This window comes from Elaeis guineensis, chromosome 1 (assembly GCF_000442705.2).
Source record: "Elaeis guineensis isolate ETL-2024a chromosome 1, EG11, whole genome shotgun sequence".
Lineage (NCBI taxonomy): Eukaryota > Viridiplantae > Streptophyta > Magnoliopsida > Arecales > Arecaceae > Elaeis > Elaeis guineensis.
The window spans coordinates 174,971,999-174,987,735 of record NC_025993.2 but is presented as its reverse complement, the minus strand read 5'-3'; the positions used below and the strand labels follow the sequence as shown (position 1 = coordinate 174,987,735).

At 49.0% G+C, this 15,737-nt stretch overlaps 1 non-coding gene across 1 annotated transcript; it reads right to left on the bottom strand.

Moving 5' to 3' along the window:
• Nucleotides 1–13,871: 13,871 nt before the first annotated feature.
• Nucleotides 13,872–13,943, bottom strand: TRNAW-CCA (transfer RNA tryptophan (anticodon CCA)). Its single transcript has one exon. It is a non-coding gene; the product is annotated as a tRNA-Trp (tRNA).
• Nucleotides 13,944–15,737: the final 1,794 nt, after the last annotated feature.

Here is a 15,737-nt window from a genome sequence, read left to right as displayed (position 1 = left end):
ACACCAAGGCCAGCCCTCTCGAGTCCTTTCCTCGGACATACCAATAAGCACGCAGCAGTCCAGCCACATAGCCAAGCTTGCACCTCTATGCCCTTGCCTGGTAACACTGTTGTACTGAACACAGATGACACCCTCAAGTGCCCATAAGCAATCCGACCCCTCGAATCAACTGCAATGCTCATGCGCACCTCTGTGCCATAACATAGACTCTTTCCAAGAGTGCTTCATAGCTCAACATCTCTGTCTCAACTCTAAGGCTTTGCCCCTCAAGCCAAGCACTGCTCATCCCAGATGTCTTGATCCTCAACATACCCTCGTGCCAAGACATAACCACTGTGTCACTGATCCGCAACCCACCAAGCTGCCCTTCAGTACTACACATATCAAATCCACATAGCACGACCATGCAACGCCACCACTATGCATGAGGCCCGGGCAAACCCATCTTTAGTGCAGCTCAGCTAAACTACCAAGCTGACATGACCTGCAGCTCCCCCAAGCTACAGATGATCGTACACATCCGAGTCCTCTGGGGTCTGACTATCCAAGCTTCCCCCACAAACTCTTGTGCCATGATCCTGGTCTTGCATTCTTGATATGCCTTTCCATCCCGGGTCATATCGCTTTATAATATTCATGGCCTGCTCGCCCATCACTGTGCATTACCATGATCCTGGGGATGCATGACCGCACCACCCAATATCTTCGATCCACAGCCTACTCACATATTGAGCACTGCTACGATATCGGTATCCAAGTCTGCCCCATCAAGTAAATATCTTCGATCGGATGATAAATGCATCAAGCTGTCCTCTCCTCGGCATGACCCTCTTGGCCATCCATGATCCTTGGCCCAGCTCCAAGGCACATATTTCGATCGATATACCATAAGCCTGCCTTGTTCTCCACGATCGACCGGTTCTCATGGATCCCTGTGAGACATCACCTTGCGGTGCTCACAAGACTTGCCTGTTTGGGTAGGCCACACCCTTGCCCGACTAGCCCTCTATCGCCTCTTCGCTCCACTACAGAGATCAAGAATGTATAGAGTAGTCTAGACAAATCCCTCAAGGATAAAACCTCGAGATATCCCCTTCCCACACAATGTGGCCAGCTCGTCCAACCAACATTGCCCCAAATACCTCCACATGAGATCATCGGGCATGGCACCACCATTGCCCACACAACTGTGCCATGGCGGACCCGTCTCCTACGGGTCTGGGGGAGTCGGGTACGCGGCCAAAGCTCCGCGCCCCTCCTAAAACCAAGAGGAATCCTTGAGTATCCACATATATCATGGCGGACCACCACCATTCCAAATATCATGCATCCCGAGCCCCCCGATATCATGCCACGGCCATGCCGCTCCCTGGCGAACCATTGCTCCCTCACTATCCCAGCAAGGCATCCACCTAAATCTCACCCTGGGGGTTCCAAATGATCGAGTAGCATTGTAAATTTTTGCCAAGCCAAATCCTTCGCAGCACCGTGCCACGCCCATGCCGGCACCTCCTGCGACATGCCTGCGGATAAGTCCCTGACAATCTGGCACCGGCTTTGGGAGCACGGGCTGCTGTCAGGCATCCCATCAGGGGCGCGAATCGTCGTAGGCGATTTAATTCTGGGGCGCGGCCTTTCTGCCATGCATCGGGAGGTCGTTGGGCCGGCGTCATTCGTATTAATGAAGGTGATGTGGCCCGATCTGGGATGGGTGCGCCGAACCGTTGGACCGAAAGAGGGCCCGGATGCCGCCACATGTCAACCATCCGAGAGGTCTTGGTCGGTGCGGCCACATCCCGACCGTCGAAAAACCCTATATATATGGGGCCGCTCGTACTCAAGGCCTCATTTCTCACGATCTTGCTGCGGAGACTCTGCCCAAATGGTCTCTCCTTCGTCGCAGGTAGCTGCCCCCATCCCCATTCTTGCAAAGGTTCATCCGGAGTTCGTGTTCCCTTTTGCTTTGCTCTTGCTTCCTTTGGAATCTTTTCTTTTTCTTCTTCTCTGGTCTTCCCTTCTTCTTGGTTCCGGTGTCATGGCCAGGACCTCTCCTCAGGAGGCTCGATCAGGGAACCCGACTGATGATCTTCGGTCGACCCCAAAAGTGGAGGTTTTCTCGCTTTCGGAGCTGAATGTCGATCGGCTTCAGGATCAGTATCGTATCCCGGAGCAGTTCCGACTCTCCGCCCCTGGGGCCGGGGGACGGGTTAACAACCCGCCTGCGGACCAGGTGACTTTGTACGTCGAAGACCTCCGGGCTGATCTTCGACTTTCGATTCTGGAGTTCGTTCGAAATCTGCTAGATTATTACGGACTTTGTCCGGCGCAACTGGCGCCGAACTCAGTTCGGCTAATAATCAGCTTCGCCCTGTTGTGTCAGCTCTTGCCGACCAACCCTCGGATCTCTCTCTTCTGGGTATTTTTTGTCCTCCGACCCCACCCTAAGGCCCGAGGGTGGTGGCTCTTCAACCCCCGGAAGGATCTTTCCTTCATCACTGGTCTTCCATCGTCCATTCATGGGTGGAAGAATCAGTTTTTCTTCATTTTCTCTTCTTCTCCCTGGGGTTTTCCTTCCCACTAGGGCGTGCTTCGGACCGAGGCAAACGAGAACAGCCGAGTGGAGGCGGACGATCGGAAGGATTTTCATCGACTCAAGGACATATCGGTACTGAAGCAGAGGGAGCTTGTTACCGAACAAGCCCTCTATGATGCTGGCCTGAGCCTGATCCCCCGTCTAGGTACCGCCCGATCCATCGGTTATCTTTTCATTTTGCGTTTATCCCCGAATATACACCGATTCTCTTGTTGAAATCGTAGGGACGCCGTCGAGGATGAGGCCGACCGACACCAAAATCAGACAGTATGCGGCGAGGAAGAGGCCGACGTCCGGAGCCGGACCCTCACGACCACCGAAGAAACCCTCAACAGCAGCACCGACCGTCGTCGCGTCGGCGGCCGATCAATCAGAGCCGGTAATTGCGCTTTCGACTCCGACAGTGCAACCAGAGGAGCAACCGACAGAGGAAGCGGCTGAAGGAACGTCGGCGGCTTCACCGATGGGAGAGGCATCGGACACCGTTCGGGAACGTCGTTCGGGAACCCAAACGTCATCCGTCGGTGCCTGCTACTGCGACGGGGGGGCTTAGTCAAGCTCGAGCATCCCCTCCTTACCCGATCTACGAGCCTGGACGGCCAATCGGGGGAAAGCCCCGATGGCCCCTACTGACGACCCAAGGTCGGGAAGTCGCGCCGCGTCACCTGGCGCTCAAGCCCCCGAAGGAGCGTCAGCCCTGGCCGACCACAACTTGGCCAGGAGGCTATGTCAGGGAATCCTCCTCCCAGCTGACGTGGAGGTTCTGAAGGCTCGACAGGTGATCGAGATGCTGTCTTCGTTTTATCCGACCATGGTCGGGGTAAGTTTCGCTTCATCCCTTTCCTTCTTACTGTCTTCGTTATTTCGCCTTCCTGACGGTTAGTCCATGTTTGCAGCTGATTTACACTATGTCCGAACTAGAGACCGGGTATCGGAGGTTCGGAGACATCTGGGCGGTCTGGAAGGACAGGGCGACAGCCGTCAAAGCTGACAAGGCGGTGCTGGTCGAACATTTAAAGTAGTCGACCGATCGGGAGGCGAGGCTTGAAGACGAGATCTCTCATCTCGGGTCCGAACTTAAGTCGGCCCGAAAGGAAGCCAAGCGCAAGGGTCGGACCGCACACCGACTGCGGTGCGAACGGGATGGCGTCGCCGTCGAGCTTGAGGCTGAACGCGAGCAGCTCCTGGTTAGCCTGGAGAATCTTGCCAAGGCCGAGGAGGACTTGTCGATCGCCCAAGCCGATGCCGACATAGCGAAGGCAGAGGTGGAGTCGGCGAAGGAATCCTTCGATCGGGTGGAAGCGGAGGCGAGGTCGGCGAAGGAGTCACTGAGTCAGGCGGTGGAGGACTTTCGTGGCTCCGACAGATATCGGGAGGAACTTCTGAAAATCGGCTTCGCATCGTACCGGGTGGGGTATGAAGACGGTTGGGATGCAGTCCAGGCCTTGTACCCAGAGCTGGACCTCAGCGGTATCATTCCCCCAGAAGCCGAGGACCAAGCTACGGAAGAGGTGGCCGACCCGTCGTCGGGAGACGCCGCTGCGGTGGAAGAGACTGTCCCAGAGCAGATCGCCGAAGAAGAGACGGTCCCAACTCCCGACCCGGCTCCGAGCTCCGATCCAGCACCGACCTCCGATCTAGCACCGACCTTCGATCCAGCACCGACTGTCGATCCAGTGCCGATCCTGGTGGATACACCGGTCATCCCCGAGCTTTCCTCGGTCGAAGAGATTGACTCCGAAGAATGATTGGGGTCTTATCTTCTTTTGTTTTTCTTTGTGCACTTGTAATCGGGCTTCGGCCCAATTTTGTAGACCTGAATGTACTTAAGAAATTTTTGATTTCATTTTCAACTTCTTTCTCTTGCCTGTCAGGATGTGCTGCGACTTAGAGTCATGGAGTCATAGGATCAAAGAGTCGCAGTCCCGACGTACCATATTAGGACACTTAACGACATCCCAAGTTGTTAGTCGAGATAGTCGGTAGCACGCCATAGGGTAGGCAAGACGAACTCCGACCACAAACCGCCCGTCCTAAGGCCTGAGCCGAACGTCCGTCGCTAGGTCGTAAATCATAGGCCAGAGTCGAACGTACGTCGTCCTGGCATGAGTCGGGGGTCGACCGACTTCCAGGCATGAGTCTGTTGAGTCGGCTGCACTACCGGAGTCGAAGGTCGTTCGTGGGGATGAAGGTCGACCGACCTTCGGGCGCACCCCAATGACCCGAATGTCGTCCGATACGATCAGTCGGATGGCGTCTGATACATCATCGTACGGCGTCGACGTGTTTGGTCGAGAAAGCAATGGTAAGTCGAGTTTTCACTACCCAGACTTAGGTCGGGTACTTACGTCGTGCCGTGTGGTAAACGGTGGTAAGCCGAATATCCTTCGATCGATCGCGACCTGATCGGTAAGTCGCGGACGCGACGTCGGTCGCGTTGGCGCTTTGCCTTCCCCGATCGGGGCCAGGTCGGCAAGTCGGTTGATCGTTCTGCTCGATCGTTTTGGCTGAGAGTTTTAGCTGTAGAAGGAGTGTAACTCCCATCGTCGCAGATGCGTCGGTCCTTTAAGCGTCCGATGCATCATCGACGGTCGGTCCGTCGGTTCTCAGTGGAACGTCAAGTCCGAGTTGGGACGTCGGAGACTCGCACCCCCTGGTGAGTGTCGAATAACAGTCGAAGAGTCAAAATTCCAGACTCCGAAGTTTAAAACTGAGTTCGCATTCCAAATGGGGAGATACAGAGTTCACTGATAGTACAACCTCAGATTGTTGGTGTTCCAAGTCCGTGGGATGGCCGTCCCTTCTAGGGTCTCTAACCGGTAAGCTCTCGATCCGTAGGTGTCGGCTATCTTGTAGGGTCCCTCCCAATTCGGGGACAACTTTCCCCGGTCCAGGGGTTTCGAGACCTCTGCCTTTCTCAAGATCAGGTCTCCAGATCGGAAGAGCTTCGGCTTCACCCTGGCGTTGTAGTACCGGGCCACCTTTTGTCGGTAGGAAGCCATACGGAGTTGTGCCTCGCATCGGAGTTCGGGTAATAGGTCCAAGTCGGCTCTCCGACACTTGAAGTTGTCCGGCTCACGATACTGCTCAACCTTGATTGATGGCAACCCGATCTCCAGCGGGATCATGGCTTCCATTCCATAGGCCAAGCTGAAAGGTGATTCCCCAGTCGGGATCTGGGGTGTCGTCCGGTATGCCCACAGGACAGAGTTCAGCTCCTTGATCCAGAGGCCCTTGGCTTCATTTAGTCAAATTTTGAGCCCATGCAGTATGGTCCGGTTGGTTACCTCGACCTCACCGTTGGACTGTGGATGCCCGACCGAGGTTAGTCGGTGCGTGATTTGAAACCTTGCACAGAAATCTCTGAAGTCCTGGTTGTCGAACTATCGCCCATTGTCGGTAATGATGGTGTTTGGCAGTCCGAACCTGAAAATGATGGACTTCTGTACGAAGTCTTCCATCTTTCGCTCAGTGATTTGCGCTAAGGATTCGGCTTCTATCCACTTAGTGAAGTAGTCGATCGCGACGACGATGAACTTCCGTTGTCCGGATGCCGGAGGAAAGGGTCCGAGTATGTCGATTCTCCACTGAGCGAAGGGCCACGGGACGACGACTGGAGCAAGCTGGCTGGCGGGTCGGTGTTGTATGTTGGCATACCTTTGGCACGGTTCGCACCTCCGAACTAACTCAGCCGCGTCCTTCTTCATAGTGGGCCAGTAGTAGCCCTGTCGCAGGACTTTGTAAGCCAAGGACTTGCCCCCCAAGTGATCGCCACAGATTCCTTCATGTACTTCTCTGAGGGCATAGTCTGCGTCGGTCGGCCCTAGGCACTTCAGCAAGGGAAGGGAGAATGACCTTTTGTATAGTCGGCCGTCGATCATCACATATTGGGAAGCCGCCCACCGGAGTCGTTTGGCTTCCGCGGGGTCTTCGGGGGTAGATCCGTCGGTCAGGTACTGAGCGATCGGGTCCATCCAGCTCGGCTCCGTCGCCAATTGTAGCACCTCTTCGATCTTGTCGACGCTCGATCGTTCAAGACTTTCTACGAACGTCCGGCCCAAGGTGCCGTAGTCGGATGTCGCGAGCCTGGAGAGCGCGTCGGCCCGAGCATTTTTCGCCCTGGGGATGTGGAAGATCTCGAAGTACTTGAAGGGTGCCACGAGATCTTTTACTTTTTGGTGGTATTTGGCCATGGCCGGATCCCGCGTTTCGAACTCGCCTTTGATTTGCCCAACGATCAGTTGAGAGTCGGAGAAGACTTTGAGTCGGCCAACCCCGAGCTCCAGTGCCAACCTCAAGCCCACGATTAGCGCCTCACATTCGGCCTGATTGTTGGAGGCCGTGAAGTCGAATCGGAGGGCGTGCTAGGTAACTACTCCCTCCGAGTTGGTGAGCAGAAAACTGGCCCCGCTTCCTCGAGCGTTGGAGGCTCCATCGATGTGCAACACCCAGGTTAAATCGGGGTCACATTCGGAGGTCCCGACCTCCTCGGGGCCCCCTCCTTCCGACGGTCGGTCGGTCGTCGGGCATTCGGTGACAAAGTCGGCCAGAACTTGTGCTTTGAGAGCAGGCTGCGGCCGGTATTGGATGTTGAATTCGCTCAGTCTCACAGCCCATTTCGCCAGCCGTCCTGATGTGTCAGGGCGGTGCAGGATTGCTCTCAGAGGTTGGTCGGTGAGGACCACGATAGCATGTGCCTGGAAGTACGGACGGAGCCGCTGTGCTGAAATGACCAGAGCGAAAATCATTTTCTCTGCCTTTGAGTACCGAGTCTCAGCTTCGTGAAGCACTTTGCTGACATAATATATCGGTTGGTGAACTCGATTCTCGTTCTCTCGAACGAGCACCGAACTAACTGCCTCCGGAGAGGTAGCTAGGTAAAGGTACAGGATCTCCCCGACCTCTAGCCTTACAAGTAGTGGTGGAGAAGCCAGGTATTTCTTCAGTTCCTCGAAGGCTTGTCGGCACTCGTCCGGCCAAGAGAAATGCTTGGCTTGTCGTAGGGTTTTGAAGAACGGGAGGCATCTCTCAGCCGATCGAGAAATGAATCGGCTGAGCGCGATGATCCTTCCGTTGAGTTGCTGCACCTCCTTCTTGGTATCCGGATGTCGCATATCGACGATGGCCTTGATCTTCTCGGGGTTGGCCTCGATTCCTCGTTGCGAAACGAGGAACCCAAGGAACTCCTCCGAGGTCACTCCGAAGGCACACTTAGTCGGGTTCAGCTTCATCCGGTGTCGTCGTAGAGTGAGGAAGGTTTCCTCGAGATCCCGCACATGATCCAGAACTTGCGCACTCTTCACCAGCATGTCGTCGACGTATACTTCCATGTTGCGCCCGATCTGATCTTTGAAGACCTTATTGACAAGTCGTTGGTAGGTGGCGCCAGCGTTCTTCAGTCCGAAAGGCATTACTCTGTAGCAGTAGAGGCCCTTGGTGGTCACGAAGGCGGTGTGTTCCTCATCTTCGGGTACCATCTGGATCTGGTTGTACCCGGCAAAAGCATCCATGAAGCTGAACAGTCAATAACCGGACGTCGCATCCACCAGCTAGTCGATCTTCGGAAGTAGAAAGCTGTCCTTCGGACAGGCCCGATTCAAGTCGGTGTAGTCGATGCAGATCCTCCACTTCTCGTTGGCTTTCTTCGCCATTACGACGTTGGCGAGCCAATCGGGATAGGTGGTCTCTCTGATGAAGCCTGCCTCGAGTAGCTTATCCACCTCCTCGTCAATGGCCTTCTGTCTCTCAGGAGCAAAAGACCTTTTCTTCTGCCTTACTGGCCTCATCACTGGGTCGATGTTGAGTCGGTGTGTCATCGTCTCTGGGAGAATTTTGACATATCCACCGCCGACCAGGCGAATACGTCGGTATTGGCCTTCAGTAGCTCCGCTAAATATCGTCGCTCGGGGTCGGGTAATTGAGACCCGACCCACACCTTTCGGTCGGGATTTTTCGCTATTGAGATAGGAACGAGCTGTTTGGCCGGTTCATCCCGCTCTTCTTCTTCCCGTTGGTCCAACTTGTCGACCGTTAGAGGGCCCTTTGATTCATCGCTTTGAGCAGAGATCTGAAAGCATCACCGGGCGAGGCGTTGATCTCCGCGCATCTCCTCGACTCCGTTTTTGGTCAGGAACCGAACCAGGAGATGATACGTCGAAACTATCACCTTGAGGGCGTTTAGTCCGGGTCTTCCAAGTATGGCGTTGTAGGCCGAGGGTACTTGGACGACCGCAAAAGTCAAGTGGACTGTGCTTTATCGTGGTTTGGCTCCAGCCGTCACAGGCAGGGTAACCTCTCCTTCCACCGTGACAGCCTCTCCAGCGAAGCCTATCAGGGGTGTAGAGACTCTCTTGAGTCGGTCGGCCGACAGTCGCATCCGGAAGAAGATCGAGTAAAACAGAACGTTCGTTGAACTTTCATTATCTACAAAGATTCTTTTTACATCATAATTTGCTATTGTTGCCGAGACAACAACAGCGTCATCATGGGGAGTTTGGATGCCCCGAACATCTTCTTCTGTAAAAGTAATTACATCGTCCGGGCATGGCTTCTTCATCGGCTCCCCTCCAGCAGACGTCCTCGGGCCTAGTCGTTTAAAATCATATTGATGACCCGACCGTGGCGGTTAGTCATTGCTTCTTCAGTCGGCTGGGGTCATCTGTCGGCAACGGGTTGGTCGGTGGGTTCCTCCGAAACTTGCCGAGGTATCCCCGACGTATAAGGGCCTCAATTTCATCCTTAAGTTGGATGCATTGCTCGATATTGTGGCCGTGGCCCTGGTGGAATCGACAGTACTTCCGCCGGTCGAGACCCTTTGCCTTCAGAGGCAGAGGCTGTCGCAGGTACTCTTTCCCTTCGATCTCCATCAAAATCTGCGCACGAGCAGCAGAGAGAGGAGTGTAGGAGTCGTACCTGGGGCGTGTCGGCCTTAGGCTCTGCTGTCGGGGCGACCTCTGATTCCGTTGTGGGGGTGAGACCCGACTGTCGGTCGGGGCCTGCTAGGCACGGTAGGGTCCCGACCCTTCCTTTGCTTCTCCTTCGGGCCCTTGGGCTCAGTCAGGCACCGGTCAGAAGCTCCTTTATCCGCGCGCATGTACTTGTATGCGTGCTCCAGTAATTCAGCGTACGTTCGGGGAGGGTTTTATCCAGGGAGTAGATGAATCGGGATGCCCTCAGCCCATGCTTCATGGTCGAGATGGCCATGTCTTCATTGAGGTCCCGAACCTCAAGTGTGGCCGCGTTAAATCACGCCACGAAGTGTCGGAGCGTCTCATTTTCTCCTTGTTTGAGGGAGAAAAGGCTGTCCGATGTTCGCGGCGGCTTCCGACTGGTGCTGAAGTGGGCCACGAAGGAGTGCTCGAGCTGTCCGAAGGAGTGGATACTTTTCGATCGAAGATCGGAGTACCAGCCCTGGCAGCTTTGCGGAGCATGGCGGGGAAGCCGATGCAAAGGAGAGCGTCGGTTGCCCCTTGGATCGTCATGAGAGTTTGTAGCTCTCCAGGTGGTCGATTGGGTTGGTGGAGCTGTCGTAAGGCTCCACGTGCGGCATCTTGAACCGACTGGGGATCGGTTCGTCGAAGATGAGTCGGGAGAGAGGTTGGGCAGTCTGGAAGTCAACATCGTTCGAGGACTTCTGCCCGTCCACCTGCAACTGGGCAAGCCGACGGTCGATTTCCTCGAACCTGCGTTCGTAGTCATCGATCTGTCGGTGCTGAGAGACCCCGGGGGTGGAGTCTCCCGACGAATCTGAGAGGGAAGCAGACGGTGTTCGCGGTCGCTTCTCCTTCCTCGCTCGTTCCAGCTGGGAAGAGATGGCCGTCGAGACCGATGGGTGTCACGCCGCGGGCGCCCCTCCTCCCGATGGGAGCGCTGTGGCAGGTGCTCCGGAGGGGCGATGGAGATCGGTGTGGGCGTCGGCGGCTGCTCCTAGAAGGCTTCGGACGTGCCGCCGGTTGCTCGGCCGGTGAAGACGGCAACCGGATCGGTTGTTGTTGAAGGCTTTTGACCGTGTCTGTCAGCACGGTCATCTGCCGCACGATTGCCGCGATCTGTGCCTCCGTGGTCATTACGGGATGCGGAGAGTTAGATTCCGCCATGGAGGGTGGAGGAGAGGCCTCTTCCCGAGGGAAGAGCACCTCGCCGATCCAGTGACCCTCGATCGCTGAGCTCTTGTCTTTGTCATCTCGTATTCCGTGGGGGCTATAATCTCTGGTGCTGTCGATCGTGTACCCCCCTACCTGGCGCGCCAAATCTGTTGCGGCCAATCCCCTCGTCGCCTGATCGCGGAATGCGCCTGAAAGTCCGCACCGCCCCAATCCCCTCATCGCCTGGTCGTCGGGAACGAGCACCTGCAAAAGAAAGTCCGCACTGACCGGAGGTAGCTCCGGCGAGGACCCTCCGACGGTCAAGTCAGAGAGGAGACTAGGCAACAGTGAAAAGAAACAAGAAGCTCAACGAAAGAGAGAGAGAGGGAGAGCTTGAGAGTTTTTCGAAGGGCCTCTTTAGCACTGTTGCCTTCCCCGATTTATAGTAGGAGGTGGTATGACCCCACCATCGGTGATGTAGACAACTGGAGAGTTGTCAAATCGTCGGAGGTTGTCACGTCGTTGACAAGCTGACAGGTCCTAGGAATTAATTTGCGTCCTTGGCAGGACAGCGCCCCAGGTTTCTAGCAGGACAATGCCCCCTGGCGTTCGTACGGCGTTTGCTTGATAGGACTGCAGCCCATGCTGCTCATTCGGCATCTAGAAGGGTCTGTAGAGATAGGACGTCAGTTGTCCAAACCGATGGTGAGTCGGCGGTGTCCCACCCGATAGGGAGTCGGTGACGGAGGATCGGCTCTCAGGTGATCAGAGGCGACGTTGGCCCATTAGGCCAATCCGCTCCGGTCGGGCAAGATGGGTAGTCACTGTCGGTGTGCCCACCTCGGTCAGGCGAAGTCGGTCGGTCCATTCTCATGGATGGTCGGGATCGGGACCCGTAGTCGAGTGGCGTCGAGGATGGGTCCGCGCTGGTGAGTCGGCAATAGGTCGGTCGGTGTATCCCAACAGCTGCTAACAGAATCAGAATCTTCATACCAGAATCACAAGTGTATTATCAAGAATGCACTTGACATCAAATCATGAGCTTGTCTCTTTAAAATTCATTTGAAAGGCCACTTTAGTTTGGGAAAACGAACATTGGATGGGCTTGTTCAGTGCCTTTTTTTACACCTTTTTAAAAAATAAATTTTTAAATTTGATCGCTGGAGATTACATGGTTAATTTTTAAGGAATCACAATTTTCATACGCCTCTCAATTTTAACAGGCAAATCCTATGGCTGCCTCGTACAATCATTATCCTATCTCTCTGAAGTTAATTTGGGAGATAGCTTCAATTTTGCATGAAATCAGCGTTTGATGGGTCCATAAAACAACTATTTTAAGGGAAAATTTTTTGTGCACCGCAAGTGGTATAGAAAATCTGACGTGGAGCACACCGTCATATCTGATTGATCCACATAGCTATCATTTTTCAATGCATATTTAATATCTGTAGTTTTACTTTTTCATTTGAAATTTTGAGCAACGAAAATACTTCTATTTTTAAAAAAAATTATAATATCTTACGTCTATACTATGACATCCTGCGTATAGGAAGTCATAATTTGACGCAGGATGTTATAATATGCCACAGGATGTTTTAAATTTTTTAAAAAGTAGGAATATTTTCGTCATTCAAAAATTTCAAACAAAAAACTGGAACTATAAGTATTAAATGCGAGTTAGAAAGTGGTTGAACAAAGATGTCTCTCCTATATTATGACATCTCAGGTCATATTATAACATTCTGCGTCTAAAAAGTCATAATTTGACACAGGATGTCATAATTTTCTGGATCATATTATGACATCCTGCGTGCAGAAAGTCATAATTTAATGTAGGATCTCATAATATATCACATGATCTCATAATTATTTCAAAGAGAAGGGTATTTTCGTCATTCAAAATTTCAAACGAAAAATGAAATTGCAGGCATTAAATACGCATTGAAAAGTAGGACTACTTGGACAATCGACAAGACAATGCACTCCATGTCGAATTTTGTGCACCGCCCGCGGTGCACAAAGAATTTCCCTTCTTTTAAGTATTTTTTATGGATCTTTTTGAAAAAAATGAATTTTTGGAATTAAATTGTTTGATATTACATCTATTGTTTGAGATTATATAGTTAATTTATATAATCATAATTTTCATTTCTCAAAATTTTACAAAATAATTCCTATAATCTACCCTATTAGTAGGTATTTGATATCAAAACATGAGCTTGTCACCCCATAGTTCACTCGAAAGGCCACTTCAAGTTTGTGTGAAACCAGTGCTTCATGGGTTTATGGAAGTATTTTTTTTTTGAAAAAAAAAATTATAGTTTCTTTGGTGAAAGAAAATAAATTATGAGCTTAGAACACTTGTGATGATGAGGTTGATTTTTTGAATATTCTGTAAAAATTTTAAAAAAATTAGAATTTTTTGAATGAAAATGACTTTTTAAAGAAGATCCAGCTGGAGGTGATTGATCTTTCTTAGGTTTTTGGGTAGAAGATTTTTTAGCCAAAAAATAAATTATTTAATATTTTTTAAAAGAAAATATTTTTTTTAAATTTTTTTTTTGTAAAAGCAATGAATTTTTTTAGAATCACAGCTTTCATATTTCTCTTAAATTTTAAGAAAACAACTCCTGTGGCTTGCTTGAATTGCAAGACATAAAATTTCCTAAGAGCTTATTAGATGTTTTTTGTTGGAAAAGTGATTTTTATTTTTCTCTAAAAAATGATTTTTGAAAAATTCATGAAAGCGAGTTCTAATGAAGTTTTTCTGGGAAAAAAGTAAAGTTTTGTATTTTTTCCTTAAAAATATTTTTTTAGAGAAGATTGGTTTTATTTTTTGGAAAAAAGTAATTTTTTATAGATTCCTTATAACAATTAAATTTTTCTAAAAAAGATTCTTTATGAGGCGATTGATCTTTTTTGTATTTTTTTTCCTATTAAGTTAGTTTGGAAAAATGTAAATTTTTGTATATTTTTTTTCTGAAAAATATTTTTTTAGAGAAGATCTGTTTTATTTTTTGGAAAAAGTAAATTTTTATAGAATCCTTATAAAAATTAAATTTTTCTAGAAAGGATCCTTTATGGGGTGGTTGATCTTTTTTGTAATTTTTTTTTTTGTGAAGAAAGTTTATTCCAGGAGAATGTGTTATTTTATTTTTAAAAAATAAAGATCCGTTTCGGGATCGGGATTTTGAACCCGACGTGAATCGAACACGCAACCTTCTGATCTGGAGTCAGACGCGCTACCATTGCGCCACGGATCCGACGATAATGTTAAGGAAGTATTTAAAATATTCATTGTGTCACTTCAGATTACCCCACTCCATGCACTTAGAATTTGTTGAGAACCATGTAAATTAAGGATGCGTTTGGCTGTACTTTTTGATTTTTTAAAAATATTTTTTTTTTTTTTTAATTTTTACTATTGAGTAAAAATAAAAAAGTAAAAAATATGTTCGGTAACTACATTACTATAAAGCAAAAAATAATATTTGGAGACGGTAAGTGAAGAGCTCGATGAGGGATAAGGGTTTAAGAAGGGAGGGAGAAGGAGGGGGGAGATAAAAAACTCGATGAGAGAGAAGGATTCGGATTCTTTACTTTTTGATTTGGCATTTTAGACGTGAGAAGAAAAAAAAAAAAAGTAAAAAAGTAAATTTTGGAAAGCAAAAATTTTTGCTTTGTATATAAAATAATTATTTTAATTATTTTAATTTTTACTTTTTACTTTTCATGATGTTACCGAATATTATTTTTTAATTTTTATTTTTTTAAAATTAAAAAATAAAAAAAAAATTAATGACTAACCAAATGCATCCCAAATGATCAGCAAATTAATTGGGTCGTCAACTTTGAGGCAAATGTCAATATACTGATAATTATTCCTCTTGTCCTTTAGGGAGTGTTTGGTTCGCAACCAAAATCAAAATAGGAATGGGAATCGGAATGGCCAAGAATCGAAATCGAAATGGTCAAATCTCCCGAAGCGTTTGGTTCGTGATGGAAATCGAAATCGAAATCGGAATTGGAATAAAAATTTAAATCCATAGAGAAGAGTAGGGATTGAGTTCTATATAAATTGAGCCATTCCCATTCCACCTCGGAATCGGAATCGGAATGAGACTCTTTCCAACCAAACGGTTGGAATGGGAATCATCCGTTCTAAATCCGATTTCAGACCCCCACTCTCTCTAATCAAATATCCCATTAAATTACTAAAGACATGTCATTCAATGTACCCGAGAAAGAGGCATGTCATTAAATGACATTAGAAAATGAGACGGAAAAAAAAATGGAAAGGTGGAACTCTTCAGCCTCATCTCGAAAGTCCTAGATTTTAAAAGGTGAAAGAAGGCATACTCTGGATGTTCTTCCATAGAAATATTTCATATGGGTGTGCTATGTTGCCATTAGATAAGAGATGAATATCAAGTGGTTAGTGGGCAGTACTGGCACTGAGATTGGTACCACAGAAACTCCAATTTTTGGTATTCCTACAATAACTGGTTATCAGGCTTGAATAAATATGACCACTATTAAAGATTTTAGATGTGAAATAAATTTTCAAAAAATTTAACTACTAATTAAGTATCTTTTAATGATTTTTTTTTGATATATTTGGTATATTATACGATAATCCAGCAAACTTAAATTTTATTATGGCCAAAAACCATTAATTTCGATTTTAGATAAGAGAATTTGGCACTAGAACTCCTTTTCAAAGTCCAACGAAATCAAAACTGTTTTGTAATACAGAAGTAGCTCAGGTCAAAATTTTCAACTATTTGGTTTTCCAAGAGGAGATCCTTAACACACAGAATCTCAGGAAGAAAGGTTGGAGTGATCTAGGAGCATTGGTTGGCCTGTAGAATTTTCCTTCGAAATTACTGAACTCTAGACTATTTGGAGACCGGACCAAGGAAATCCTACATTATGAGTTGGTTGGGTTTTGCTCAGAAATGAAGTTAAACTTGCAAAGATGTTTGAATCAATCTATTTTCTTGTTAACAGTTTGCCCTAAGAGAAAGTTGAATCTCTAATCATTTATTTTTTCTGAA